General features: G+C 36.9%; 1 protein-coding gene across 12 annotated transcripts in view; it reads right to left on the reverse strand.

Moving 5' to 3' along the window:
• BTRC (beta-transducin repeat containing E3 ubiquitin protein ligase) overlaps positions 1–16,471 on the reverse strand; it is a 182,516-nt gene that overhangs the window by 135,469 nt on the left and 30,576 nt on the right. The gene's annotated exons all lie outside the window — the stretch shown is intronic.

Raw genomic sequence — 16,471 nt, forward strand, 5'->3', positions numbered from 1 at the left:
TACTCAAATATATGTACACACATGTTCACAACAACCTTATTCACAATAACCAAAAGGTAGAAACAGCCTATATGTTCACCAACAAATGAACAGATAAATGAATTGTGGTATATACACACAATGGGATATTATTCAGCCATAAAAATGAAGTACTGATACAAGGTGAACCTTAAAAACATTATGCTAAGTAAAAGAAGCTATATACAAAAGATCACATATTGTATGATTCCATTTATATAAAATATGCCGAATAGGTGAATGCAGATTAGTGATTGCCAGGGCCTGGAGGAAGGGGGAAATGGACAGAAACTGCTTAATGAATAAGTTTTACTTGGATTGATGGAAATGTTTTGGAACTAGATAGAGGTGGTGATTGCATAACATTGTGAATGTACTAAATTACCCTATACTGTTCGCTTTAAAATGGTTAATTTTACGTTGTGTGAATTTCACCTCAATAATTTTTATTTTGGCCATGCCATGAAGCTTGCGGGATCTTAGTTCCCTGACCAGGGATCAAACCTGGGCCCTGGCAGTGAAAGCACCGAGTCCTAACCAATGAACTGCCAGGGATTTCCCTCAGTAAATATTTTTAAATGCATATTGTACTCTCTAGAGCAACCACTAAAACAAAAGAAAACAAAAGTACCTATTAAGCCAACACAGGAGATAAAATGGAATACAAAAAATAACTAATCCAGGACTTCCCTGATGGTGCAGCGGTTAAGAATCCACCTGTCAATGCAGGGGACACGGGTTCGAGCCCTGGTCCAGGAAGATCCCACATGCCTCGGAGCAACTAAGCTCATGCACCACAACTAGTGAGCCTGCACTCTAGAGCCTGAGAGCCACTACTGAAGCCCACGTGCCTAGAGCCTGCGCTCCGCAACAAGTGAAGCCACCACAATGAGAAGCACGCACACTGCAACGAAGAGTAGCCCCCGCTCATCGCAACTAGAGAAAGCCCGCACGCAGCAATGAAGACCCAACGCAGTCAAAAATAAATAAATAAATAAAATTTATTTTAAAATAAATAAATAAATAGTATAAAAATGTTCCAATAACTCAGGGCAAACACTCTTGAAAGAAATGGAAAGATAGAAAGTATTAGCAAAGAAATAACAGATATATAGAAGAACCAAGTCGAAATATAAGAACTGAAAATAACTGAAATTTTTAAACTCATTGGACAGTCTCAGTAGCAGAATGGAGATTAGCAGACCAATATTTCTCATGAATATATAAACAAAAGTCCTAAACTAAATACTAGCAAATAAAATCCAGCAACATATAAAAAGGATTATACACCATGACCAAGTGGGATTTATCCCAGGTATACAAGGTGGCTGCCTTGAGCATTAAAGGTGTTCCAATGCCTGGCTCCATGTCTTTGTGGTGCCTGACATCTTCCCCTTTAGTTCCATGAGCTATCTCTGTACCCTTAAAATAGGTGCTTCTTCTTGCTTAAGGTGGAAATGAGACCATTTTTAACTTGAAATCAAAAGTATTCAATTAAGAAAAAAGTATAATTCTAAAATGAGTATTATCCCCAGAGTAGACACCATGGGAAGCTACACTTATTCCAACAATGTCATCAATGCTCCAAAAAAAATTTTTTTTAATTTAAGTCTTCCAAAATGAAACTGGATTAATGTTATGAAAAGCAAGTGAGTCCCTGCCTTAAAGGAGATTATAATCTCATAGAAAATTTAGATTTAAAGGCTCAGCCAACTTTAAACATTTATAACATTTATAAACATTGAAAAACACTAGATAAATTAGAATTTAAATGTAAAATATTACTAGTTTGATATCATTATTGTTAGCCCATATAAACTCACACTTTTCTTATAATCTTTGGATGCCTAGTCCACTGCCTAGTCCAGCAGAAGTGTTCAAGAAATCCCTGATGAAGTGAACTGTTGAATTATCATAACAACTGAGAATAGGTGTGACACTAATCCAGGAGTTAAGACACTAATCCAGGACAAGGTGCAGACTCTTACTCAAACCAACTGTAAGATCTTGAGCAGTTCACTTAATTTCCATGTGCCTCAGCTTCTCCACTGGTAAAATGGAGTAGATTAAAATATTTCTAACAACACCTTGCAGCAATAAAATTCCATAATTCTATGATTTAAGTCTATCTTCAACACATCTAATATGGATTTTTTTAACAGTAATTATTAGTTTCACTACAAAATCTGGCCTAAAGGGATGGAAATCCCTTTAAACAATAAGGTGAAGAGGGAGAGGAGGAAGCAGCTCCTGATGCTTATTTAGAACTGTTAGGATTCAAACCTGCCTGCTTTCTAAAATAAATTTTATTCATTATTATTTATTAAGTATGCAATTAGTCAAATATAACACTCTGATAAACTAGAATTTTGCACAAATGCTTTAAAATTCTAATAACTATGCATAAGCAGTAAATTATTCTTACTTGAATTCCTACTGCTGTGTAACGCAGGGTTACTAAGTACATAATTACATAAGAGAGCCACCCAACTTCCAAAGGAGCCATTCCAGTGAATTGTGTAAATAATATACTTTAAAAAAACATAACCTCCTCAAATATGAATTTAGATTTACCAGATATGGAGAAGCTGTGTACCTGTGAGACTAGAACACAGTCTTAAAAAGGCCTTCCTAATTATGAATTTACCAGAGAGATTAGAATGACCCAAAGCAAATTAATACATACTTTTTTTTCATAACTTTCTATAAAACATTTTCACTATTCTGCTTCAGTACAGAAAACAAAAGATCTTAAAAGTCATTGGCTTGAGATAAGGACTCCAGAGTACAAGACTATGACCAAATTTTTCTAACACTGACCTTCTGGTTTTCTTAATTACCAAATACTTGTGTTGTATTTTTCTTTCATTTGTGTCAACATAAGTCCTGAATATTTGGTCTATGGCTGACTTTACTGTAAGACTGTTGAATTTGAATGAGTAAGAACAATTTTCTTTTTAAAAAAAAAATCACACAAAATATTCAGCATTAGCAGGCAGCATGGCATCATAATACCTAGATGCCACATGTTTTCTGTACCAAAAAGTCATTTTTAATACCCATCTACAGGAATCAACCAACTTAGTAAACAAATTTATGCATACAGCCAGGTGGTATCTTTATTCTCCCCATAACAGTACAAAAAGTAAGGTTGTTCATTTACATTTCCTTTGCTACATTATTAAAAATCACCTTATGCTAAGTAAGGAGAATTCCTATATTTTTGAAGTGTTCATTTACGCGGTAAGAATGAAACTGCAGGGCTTCCCTGGTGGCGCAGTGGTTGAGAATCTGCCTGCCAATGCAGGCGACACGGGTTCAAGCCCTGGTCTGGGAAGATCCCACATGCCGTGGAGCGACTAGGTCCGTGAGCCACAATTGCTGAGCCTGCGCATCTGGAGCCTGTGCTCCACAACAAGAGAGGCCACGATAGTGAGAGGCCCACGCACCGCGATGAAGAGTGGCCCCCACTTGCCGCAACTAGAGAAAGCCCTCACACAGAAATGAAGACCCAACACAGCCATAAATAAATAAATAAATAAAATTAAAAAAAAAAAAATAAAACTGCAATTATCTCAGATTAGGTTTTACAAATTGAATCTCCTATACCTGTACTTAAAGGCCTTTTAAATCATGCCACAAAGAAATTATTTGGTTATACTGGAATTTCATTTTATTAAAATCAAGTCTAATCCCACTGCAATAAGCTCTAAGGGACTGTCCAAATTCTTTTATTGCACTAGAATTTATTGCATTAAATATTGTTTGAAATAACTAGGCCACCAGCTGAGGCCTGGGAATCATGGGGTTACACAACAATTTTTGATGATATGGGGTTGGCCTATACACAAACTTCAAATGATCACAGTACTCATTGGGAGGATTAGGCTTTATGTATTTCTGAAAGAGAGAGGGAGGAGAGAAAGGGAAAAGAGAGGAAAAAGAAAAAAGAGAAAGAAAGCTTGATTGCAACTTGAGGAGTAAACAGAAGTTGAAGCAGTCTTTCATTTTGATGAAAGGCATTTGCAACACTTTTTTTCCAGTATGGATTTACACACTTGTTCATAGCAGTTGCTATGACTCAACAGAGGACAGTATCATGTTAATAATCCACATATTAAGGCAGGCTGGCTGCCATATGAGCAATTAGCTCTTATCCCTCACTTCACAGGCAAAAAGAGCAAAAGAAGCCACAGAGTAAAATCCTTTGATTGGGAGGTGGAGGGAGATGAGACAAATCCTCACACTGGACTTCTGGAACATCCCCCTCTCTACAGATGTGTTTGCTCTAACAATGAGATCAAAAGGGAGCGCTCTCTGGAGCTTTCTTCTTAACTGAGAGGGAAACTCTCTTTATGAAAAGATCCCCTGATATCAAACGGTATTTCAACTACTACAAACCAAGTATCCCAGCCTTCCTTGGGTACTCCTTGATTTAACTTTTGTGTAGGAATAGAGAAAAGAAAACTACTTGCTCATTAGAAAGAGAATAAACGCCTACATAAATAAACGGAACCACATTACATCTGACTTCCTGGGCACCACAGACCCATAGAGAAGAAACTCCTTTCCAGCACTGTGTTTATTTCACTATTTGCAAATGGCTGGCTGATTGGCAGCTACAATATATGAAATAAATAACCATTTCAAAGATCAGGTGTCATGTTCCCTAGTAAGAAACAAAAATGAACATTATCTACCCTCCCCATTCAGTTTATGGAATTTAGCAGGAGAATAGGTTTACTGGCTATCTGACTGCTTGATGCGTTTGTGAGGACATTTTCTGTGATGGCGTGGTTTTATTATTTAGGTTAGATAAGAAATTCTTCCCCTTTCTCTCAGGACATCAGTATTAAGAGTTACATATTCACAAGAAGGTTCCAAAATGAATATTTCTGGAGCAAGTGAAATGTGACAAGAAATTGTGAACTGGGGAGTGATGAGTATAGCTAACTTTTTTTTCTTCCAAGAAAATTAACTACCTGATCTTAAAATCTAAACTTAGCACAAGCCAAGATGCAAACTAGTAAATCTCAAATGCACATTGACATTTGATGTGATGATGACACTGTCCACTTTTAGACACCAATCTTAAAATCAGCACATCAGATTCTAATGTAAAACGTTTTTACAGATTTACAAACAAGCCTCAAAAATTTCTGTTCCAAGATAAGTTAAGAGAAAGGGAGATTCAAATTCATGCATTGTTATATCCCAGTGCACTACAATATCTAGGCATAACAGTATACAGGCACATATGGTAGGCTTTCATTTTCTAACTCCTTTACATAATGTTAGCTAACTTGTTGAAGGAATCTTTGAAGTGTTTGCTGGGTATCTGAACCATTTACTAGCCTAAGCTGTCTGATCTAAGTCACGTGAGTCACATATGACCTACTACTACTAAATAACAGCATAAAAGGGATGAGTATTTTACAAATCTTTCAAAACAAACTCTAGTTTGTTTTGAAAAAAAAAAAAACTCTAGTTCTCTCTTCTCTTTCCCCATCTTCTCCTCTTTTTTAAAAAGATGTTTCTTCCCTATGCCTATATGAAAGGACAGATTCTAGTCAGGCAAAATCAAGCATTGTTTAAAGAGCCTATTTATGAAAATTAACTTATATTTAAGCAAGTCAACATTAATATTTGGATTTTGACTGAAAATATTCAATGGATTACTTTAAAACACTGTTTTTGTGGTCAGTCGATACTATCTCTCATAAATGACTTACATTCACACCACAGTTTCCAACTACAACACAAGAACATTAAATATAAAAACCTCTACTAAAGGGCAAAAGGGCAATGGCATTCATGTACTCATGCTCAGGTAGTGTTCAATTATTTGCAATTAAATGTGGAAGAAATATGGGGATTTCGACACCACAGTATTTAGATCAACCCCTCAGTTTTATGGATATTTATAGCATGTGTCCAGTCTTGCAGAACTCCATCTTCCTCCACCCCATTTGTAATAGAAGCTGCTCTTAAACCACTTTAACACATTGTTACTGAGATACTTCTTTTACACAGTACCTACCAAGCAGCAGATCAATACTCTAACACAGAGATTCCGATTCCATTACCACAAAAACCTGTGCAAACAGCCAGATGCTGAACAAAGAGCACAGCTTTCATTCCTACCATGTCTCCACTCCACTGGGAAGAAATATTTTGCTATGGTGGGCAAGCAGAAGTTGGGAAAGAAATAATGGCATTTAAAATAATTAAGAAGCTTTGATTATAGAGAAAGTTTGAAGCATACAGCTAAAACAAATTTCACCTACAAGATGCTTATTGTTTATCATCAAACCCATCTGTTCATCTGCAGTCACAATGCTTCATTTGATGCTTTACAAATTGCCATGACATTAGGCGTTTATGTTGCAGTTCAACACTTAAGACTAAAATGATACAGAAAAGAGATTATAGAAAAGAATGAAAATAAAGCATTGGGTAAGAAATGAGGGAAAAGAGAAGGGAAAGAGGAGAAAATGAAAACATTTTACTGTTCTTTTAAAGCCACTTTCAGTTAAAATTTTGTGACTTCAATTTCTTTCTAAATGTGCTACCAAAAAAGCTTTATTCACAAGCTTTTCATATAGTTATTGTATTTATCTTTCCTTCCTACCATTATTATGATCTGAGGCAATAAAACTGAGTTGAAATATAATTAGAAAGGACAGAGATCTGTCTATATGCAATGATACTAGCAACTTGTGGCACCAGAGGGATTTAACTTCTGTTTAAAACCAATTCTCCCTGTCCTTTCTTACATTATATACTTCTGATTGACTAAGGTTGCAGTACATCCTTTCTAGACCAGCTTTAATCATTTTCACAACTATGGTTGCTATGACAACAGGATGCAGCTTATCTGTGCTGTTTTCATTTTCTCCATTTGAGTTGCCATAACAACACAATCATCCTGCCTTTCTCCAATATGTAACAACTTTCTCTTAGGATTGTATTCTTAAGGACACTGGACTTCCCCATGAAGAAAGTAACAAAATTTACATAAGAATTTTATTTAAGTAATAAAAAATCCATTTTAAAATCTTTTGAGGGAAGAGTTAATTTGATAGGAACTTTCATCATAAAAAAAAAAAAAAAATTAAAAAAACCCTGAAACCTGAAACCTAAAGACTATCTACCAATAGCAGTGACTTAGTTTTATACAGACTTCCCCAAGCAAAAGATAGCAATATCATCATGATTATGAGCTGTGGCAAACTGTACATTAATACCTGTCCCAAGCAGGACAATCAAGAATGAATACAGTTCTATACTGCATACTTTGCTGTGGTAATCCAACATCATTTGTTAGGAATACCAGAGCTCTAAGTAGTGGGCTTTATACTACGTAACCTCCATTTTAAAATCTTTACCTTCAATTCAAGGCTTTCCATGGTAGTAGAATCCTGAAGAAGTTCATACAGTTCAAATTCTTTTATAGTATAAATTGAGTATTTATAAAAACTCCTATTTATAGAAAAGATCAAAGAAAAGCATTTATTGTTCTAAATCGGCGACACAAAACTTTTTGAATATTTTGGCTACTAGATCACCATATCCATTACTAGGACCATCATGTCAGAACATAAAAGTGTTTTTTTTTTTTTAAAAAAAACAACTATCGGGGCTTCCCTGGTGGTGCAGTGGTTGAGAATCCGCCTGCCAATGCAGGGGACATGGGTTCGAGCCCTGGTCTGGGAAGATCCCACATGCCACGGAGCAACTGGGCCCGTGAGCCACAATTACTGAGCCTGCGCGTCTGGAGCCTGTGCTCCGCAACAAGAGAGGCCGTGATAGTGAGAGGCCCGCGCACCGCGATGAAGAGTGGCCCCCGCTTGCCACAACTAGAGAAAGCCCTCGCACAGAAAGGAAGACCCAACACAGCCATAAATAAAAATAAATAAATAAATTTAAATAGCACTTGGCAAACAAAGAGAGGGAAGAAACAAAAACAAAACAAAAAAAACTATCAATTGTTAACAACCCTTTGTTGTACCAGTATTTGCTATAACAGGACTCCATATATGCAAAAGCTTATTTTAATTTAATAGCTTAAATCACTAAATTCAGATCTTTTAAGCCCTTTGATCAGCTGACAAAGATACATTAAAATTTCTCCCATAGTGGGAATTCTCTGGCGGTCCAGTGGTTAGGACTCCACGCTTCCACTGCAAGGGGCACGGGTTTGATCCCTGGTTGGGGACCTAAAATCCTGCAAGCTGTGCAGCACAGCCAAAAAAAAAAATTCTCCCATAGTATAAATATCCATGAATATGTATATATATTTATTGCTTACAAACAAAACATGGAAATATTACTATTTGAGGAAAAAATATGCAAATGTTACTAATGTTACTAAGTTCCCCCTTAGTTCCCTAAGGCATCTAAAAGATTATTTACAATATGTAGTATTTTTATAGGATTGAACTAATTTTCACATATTAATGTAACAAGACATTTTAATTTTAATCACAGCTGAGATAATTTAATAAATTTTGTAGTTTGCAGTGAACTGAAAAAGATGATTTATTTAACCAAACCTGAGGATCATAGCAGGATCATTTTCTTAAGTTCATTTTTTAAAGAAAAAATCCACTAGTCTTCCAACCTCTGAAATAACAATTTAACAATTTGGTTTTTAGCCATTTTTTTTTAAAGACTAAAGAGGAGAGGGTCGGCAAATGTAAAGAGCAAAAATAATGACAGGATCAAGATCTGTTTTTGTTTTTGTTTTTCTAATTTATTTATTTAGTTAGTTTTGGCTGAGTTGGATCTTCATTGCTACGTGTGGGCTTTCTCTAGTTACGGCAAGCAGGGGCTACTTTTCATTGCGGTGCGAGGGCTTCTCACCAGGGTGGCTTCTCTTGTTGCAGGGCACGGGCTCTAGGCGTGCGGGCTCCAGTAGTTGCGGCATGGGGGCTCAGTAGTTGCGGCATGGGGGCTCCGTAGTTGTGGCTTGCAGGCTCTAGAGTGCAGGCTCAGTAGTTGTGGCGTACGGGCTTAGTTGCTCCACAGCATGTGGGATCTTCCCGGACCAAGGCTGAACCCTGGCAGCGGATTCTTAACCACTGCACCACCAGGGAAGTCCAAGATCTTTTCTTCAGAATCTTTTCCGTACAAGAAAATGAGGAACTCCAAAACAATGATAATTAAAAAAAGAAAAAAAAAAAAAAAAAAAGGCAGCTAGAGCAAATGGGTAGTTACACTACTTAAAGGAGTGGTTGAGAGAGGGGGGATGGCAGCACAGAGGGTACTGACAAAAAAGGAGAGAAACTAGGACCAAATGGATTCCAATCCTGGGCAACCTGGATAGACTCTCACATGAAAATGAAACCAACAAACTGGGCTAAAATCGTACACAAAAGCCCATCTCTCGCTAACCCTGTTTTCTTCTTTCCATAGTACTGGTAGGAACCTCAAGAAAATCCTCCTTTCTAAGGCTTAAACTCCCAAGTAACTGTTACCTTGCAATGACTTCTAAATTAGCTGAAGCCAGTAGGTCCTAGGCTATAAGCAAGATGATGTAATTTTATTATAGTGCAATAATGTGAATTGAGGTGCTAATGCTGTTGGAATTGGAGTCTCAAGACTGGATTTTTGTGATGCACTCTGATAGGATTGGTGAATTATCTGTGCATGTGTGGCTTAGCATTCTTGGTAACAGCCATGACTCATCCAGAATACCTCTCAAAAGACAGGCTCTGGCCTCATCACCAGGGCAGTCTGCTGCGAACCGACATGCATTCAGATCTATGCTATTGCTATCACACCTGCTGGAACTCACTGGTGGAATTGCTATTCCTCCCCTAACCTGACATGTCTAGCCACGCACTCTATAGGGACTTGCAGGCTACTGGGACAAATCCCTACCAACTCTTCTCAAGAGTGTGCTATATCCTGTCCAAAGTGGTAAGAATTTTAACCCTTACTCTCTCCAGGTTAGGGCCTTCCTTATTTCTCTTGTCTGTTCCTAAGATAAGTAGTTATGCTCTACTCATAACTAGTGAGTCTGTGATCTCTGTGTGTTTTGTAGAGAGGAGGAGAGTGGGGGAAGAATCTGCTTTTAGCTTTACTTTTGATACTACTGGGCTGGCCAAAGAGTTCGTTCGGATATATAATTGAGTATTTAAAAGGACAAAAATCCTTATCTCATGAATAAACTAGTGTCCCCAATATAAGCAAAGTGAAGTCCACAAGCCAGGCGAACTGAATACTTCAAAATGGTACTTTTCCTGTGATCTTAAGAGATAAGAATTCTATATATACACAAGAGATCTAAATGTACTTCTACATTCCAAGGTACAATGTAGTGATTTATAAAGCTTAATTATATCAGTCATTGGCAATTAGATCTGGAAAGGTCCAATTTCCAAAACTTAAAAAAATAAGTTATCAGGGCTTCCCTGGTGGCGCAGTGGTTAAGAATCCGCCTGCCAAGGCAGGGGACACGGGTTCGAGCCCTGGGTCGGGAAGATCCCACATGCCGCAGAGCAACGAAGCCCGTGCACCACAACTACTGAGCCCACGTGCCACAACTACTGAAGCCTGCGCGCCTAGAGCCCGTGCTCCGCAACAAGAGAAGCCACCGCATGAGAAGCCCGCGCACCGCAACGAAGAGTAGCCCCTGCTCGCCGCAACCAGAGGAAAGCCCACGTGCAGCAACAAAGACCCAACACAGCCAAAAATAAATTAAAAAAAAAAAAAAAGTTATCAAAGAGTCATCTTCTTTAATAAGAAATTATAATGTACCTTTAGTCATCAATCTCCACCCCTAGCCCTACAAGAATATTAATCTTCCAAAGAGAATTGAAATGGAAACATCTCCTTTTGTCCAGCTAATGTCCATATTCTGTAAAGTCTTTATTTACTATAACATTGGAATAAAGGAAGATCTAGGTATAGATTCCAAGGCATATACTTAGCTTTAGAAGGGCATGATATACAGTATAAGAAGTCTGCATTATACTGGCTATGCTTGTTTTAAAGATTAGTTTTCTCATTCAAATGCCTTTCAATGATGTATGAAATTTGAAGAGAATGTGAAAAAAGGCAAAGAACTCAATTCTACCATAAGGCATCTTCCTCCTATGTGTTAGACCAGTTGGTTTCCAATGTGCACATGCCAGGAGGTAGGCAGGATGATCCTTTGGGGTACAGGGGAAAAAAAATTAAACTTCTACTAAAATTAATTTGATTTTAAAAAGAAATTAATGCTTTCTGATTTTTATAATATAGACTGACACTTGTTCCCTCATTTTTAAAAAAAAAATAAGTTCATCTGTGTCATCTTTTTTTTAGATTCTGCATATAAGTGTTACCATATGATACTTGTCTTTCTCTGTCTGACTTACTTCACTTAGTATGATAATCTCCAGGTCTATCCATGTTGCTGCAAATGGCATTATTTCATTCTTTTCAATAGCTAAGTAATATTCCATTGTACATATGTACCACATCTTCTTTATCCAGTCATCTGTCAACCAACATTTAGGTTGCTTCCATGTTTGTAAACAGTACTACAATGAACACTGGGGTGCATGTATCCTTTTGGACCATGTTTTTCTCCAGATATATGCCCAGAAGTGGGACTGCTGGATCATATGGTAACTCTATTTTTAGTTTTTTAAGGAACCTCCATATTGTTCTCCATAGTGGCTGTACCAATTTACATTCCCACCAACAGTGTAGGAGGGTTTCCTTTTCTCCACACCCTCTCCATCATTTATTGTTTATATAATAGATTTTTTGATGATGGCCATTCTGACTGGTGTGAGGTGATATTTCATTGTAGTTTTAATTTGCATTTTTCTAATAATTAGCAATGTCAAGCATCTTTTTCATGTGTCTACTGACCATCTGTATATCTTCTTTGGAGAAATGTCTATTTAGGGCTTCTGCCCTTTTTTTTATTGGGTTGTTTGTTTTTTGGACATTGAGCCGCATGAGCTGTTTGTAAATTTTGGAGACTAATCCCTTGTCAGTCGCATCGTTTGAGACTATTATCTCCCATTCTGTGGGTTGTCTTTTCATTCTGTTTATGGTTCCCTTTGCTGTGCAAAAGCTTTTGAGTTTAATTAGCTCCCATTTGTTTATTTTTGTTTTTATTTCCATTACTCTGGGAGATGAATTGAAAAAGATATTGCTGCAATTTATGTCAAAGAGTGTTCTGCCTATGTTTTCCTCTAAGAGTTTTATAGTACTCGGTCTTACATATAGGTCTTTAATCCATTTTGAGTTTATTTTTGTGGTGGTGTTTAAGGATGACTCCCAAGACTGAACCAGGACGAAACAGAAAATATGAACAGACCAATCATAAGTACTGAAATTGAAACTATGATTAAAACTCTTCCAACAGATGAAAGTCCAGGACCAGACAGCTTCACAGGTGAATTCTATCAAACATTTAGAGAAGAGCTACCACCCATCCTTCTGAAACTCTCCCAAAAAACTGCAGAGGAAGAAATACTCCCAATCTCATTCTATGAGGCCACCATCACCCTGATACCAAAACCAGACAAAAATATTACAAAAAAAGAAAATTACAGGCCAGTATCACTGATGAATACAGATGCAAAAATCCTCAACAAAATACTAGCAAACAGAATCCAACAACACATTAAAAGGATCATACACCATGATCAAGTGGGATTTATCCCAGGGATGCAAGGAGTCTTTAATATATGCAAATCAATCAATGTGATACACCATATGAACAAATTAAAGAAGAAGAACCATATGATCATCTCAATAGATGCAAAAAAAGCTTTTGACAAAATTCAACACCCATTTATGATAAAAACTCTCCAGAAAGTGGGCATAGAGGGAACCTACCTCAACATAATAAAGGCCATTTATGACAAACCCACAGCAAACATCATTCTCAGTGGTGAAAAACTGAAAGCATTTCTTCTAAGATCAGGAACAAGATAAGGATGTCCACGCTTGCCACTATTATTCAACATAGTTTTGGAAGTCCTAGCCACGACAATCAGAGAAGAACAAGAAATAAAAGGAATCCAAATTGGAAAAGAAGAAATAAAACTGTCACTGTTTGCAGATGACATGATACTATACATAGAGAATCCTAAAGACACCACTAGAAAACTACTAGAGCTAATCAATGAATTTGGTAAAGTTGCAAGATACAAAATTAATGCACAGAAATCTCTTGCATTCCTATACACTAACAACGAAAGATCAGAAAAAGAAATTAAGGAAACAATCCCATTCACCACTGCAACAAAAAGAATAGAATACCTAGGAATAAACCTAACTAAGGAGGTAAAAGAACTGTACTCAGAAAACTATAAGACACTCATAAAAGAAATCAAAGATGATACAAACAGATGGAGAGATATACCATGTTCTTGGATTGGAAGAATCAATATTGTGAAAATGACTATACTACCCAAAGCAATCTACAGATTCAATGCAATCCCTATCAAATTACCAGTGGCATTTTTTACAGAACTGGAACAAAAAACCTTAAAATTTGTATGGAGACACAAAAGACCCCGAATAGCCAAAGCAGTCTTGAGGGAAAAAAACGGAGCTGGAAAAATCAGACTCCCTGACTTCAGACTATACTACAAAGCTACAGTAATCAAGTCAATATGGTACTGGCACAAAAACAGAAACACAGATCAGTGGAACAGGATAGAAAGCCCAGAGATAAACCCACGCATCTCTGGTCAACTAATCTATGACAAAGGAGGCAAGGATATACAATGGAGAAAAGACAGTCTCTTCAATAAGTGGTGCTGGGAAAACTGGACAGCTACATGTAAAAGAATGAACTTAGAACACTCCCTAACACCATACACAAAAATAAACTCAAAATGGATTAAAGACCTAAATATAAGACCGGACACTATAAAACTCTTAGAGGAAAACATAGGAAGAACACTCTTTGACATACATCACAGCAAGATCTTTTTTGATCCACCTCCTAGAGTAATGGAAATAAAAACAAAAATAAACAAATGGGACCTAATGAAACTTAAAAGCTTTTGCACAGCAAAGGAAGCCATAAACAAGACGAAAAGACAACTCTCAGAATGGAAGAAAATACATGCAAACAAAGCAACTAACAAAGGATTAATCTCCAAAATATATAAGCAGCTCATGCAGCTCAATATTAAAAGAACAACCCAATCCAAAAATGGGCAGAAGACCTAAAGAGACATTTCTCCAAAGAAGATATACAGATTGCCAACAAACACATGACAGGATGCTCAACATCACTAATTATTAGAGAAATGCAAATCAAAACTACAATGAGGTATCAACCTCACATCAGTTAGAATGGGCATCATCAGAAAATCTACAAACAACAAATACTGGAGAGGGTGTGGAGAAAAGGGAACCCTCCTGCGCTGTTGGTGGGAATGTAAATTGATACAGCTACTATGGAGAACAGTATGGAGGTTCCTTAAAAAACTAAAAATAGAATTACTATATGACCCAGCAATCCCACTACTGGGCATATACCCAGAGAAATCCGTAATTTAAAAAGACACATGCACCCCAGTGTTCACTGCAGCACTATTTACAATAGCCAGGTCATGGAAGCAACCTAAATGCCCATCGACAGACGAATGGATAAAGAAGATGTGGTTCATATATACAATGGAATATTACTCAACCACAGAAAGGAATGAAATTGGGTCATTTGTAGAGACGTGGATGGATCTAGAGACTGTCATATAGAGTGAAGTAAGTCAGAAAGAGAAAAACAAATATTGTGTATTAATGTATATATGTGGAACCTAGAAAAATGGTACAGATGAACCGATGTGCAGGGCAGAAATAGAGACACAGGTGTAGAGAACAAACGTATGGACACCAAGGGGGGAAAGTGGTGGGTGGGGGGGGGGTGGGATGAACTGGGAGATTGGGATTGACATATATACACTAATATGTATAAAACAGATAACTAATACGAACCTGCTGTATAAAAAATAAATAAAGTTAAATTAAAAATAAAAATTCCAAAGGAAGCATTTGGACAAGGTAGTGAACCATGCCTATATCCTGAACTTGCTCTATTCCTAGTTACCTGATGTTTGTACTCATTCTTTGAACTACTTCACATTCTTCTAATAAATTATGGTTTTGCTCTTAAACAAAAAAAAACCTCCCAACAAACGTACATCCAGGACCAGATGGCTTCACAGGCTAATTCTATCAAACATTTAGAGAAGAGTTAACACCTATCCTTCTGAAACTATTCCAAAAAAGTGCAGAGGAAGGAATACTCCCAAACTCATTCTATGAGGCCACCATCACTCTGATACCAAAACCAGACAAAGATACCACAAAAAAAGAAAATTACAGGCCAATATCACTGATAAACACAGACGCAAAAATCCTCAACAAAATACTAGCAATCCGAATCCAACAATACATTAAAAGGATCATACACCACAATCATGTGGGATTTATCCCAGGAATACAAGGACTTTTCAATATTCACAAATCAATCAGTGTGCTACACCACATCAACAAACTAAAGAATAAAAACCATACGATCATCTCAGTAGATGCAGAAAGAGCTTTTGACAAAATTCAACACCCATTTATGATAAAAACTCTCCAGAAAGTGGGCATAGAGGGAACCTACCTCAACATAATAAAGACCATATATGACAAACCTACAGCTAACATCATACTCAGTGGTGAAATGCTGAAAGCATTTCCTCTAAGATCAGGAACAAGACAAGGATGCCCACTCTCTCCACTTTTATTCAACATAGTTTTGGAAGTCCTAGCCACAGCAATCAGAAAAGAAAAAGAAATAAAAGCAATCCAAATTGGAAAAGAAGAAGTAAAACTGTCACTGTTTGCAGATGACATGATACTATACATAGAGAATCCTAAAGATGCCACCAGAAAACTACTAGAGCTAATCAATGAATTTGGTAAAGTTGCAAGATACAAAATTAATGCACAGAAATCTCTTGCATTTCTATACACTAACAATTAAAGATCAGAAAGAGAAATTAAGGAAACAACTCCATTCACCACTGCAACAAAAAGAATAAAACACCTAGGAATAAACCTACCTAAGGAGGTAAAAGACCTGTACTCCGAAAACTGTAAGATGCTGATGAAAGAAATCGAAGACAACACAAACAGATGGAAAGATATACCATATGCTAGGATTGGAAGACTCAATATTGTGAAAATGACTATACCACCCAAGGCAATCTATAGATTCAATGCAATCCCTATCAAACTACCAATGGCATTTTTCACAAAACTAGATCAAAAAAAATTTTTAATTTGTATGGAGACACAAAAGACCCCAAATAGCTAAAGCAATCTTGAGAAAGAAAAACGGAGCTGGAGGAATCAGACTATATACAAAGCTATAGTCATCAAAACAGTGTGGTACTGGCACAAAAACAGAAATATACATCAATGGAACAGGTCAGAA

This window comes from Balaenoptera physalus (assembly GCF_965194825.1).
Source record: "Balaenoptera physalus genome assembly, chromosome: 14".
In the NCBI taxonomy this organism is placed as follows: Eukaryota; Metazoa; Chordata; class Mammalia; order Artiodactyla; family Balaenopteridae; genus Balaenoptera; species Balaenoptera physalus.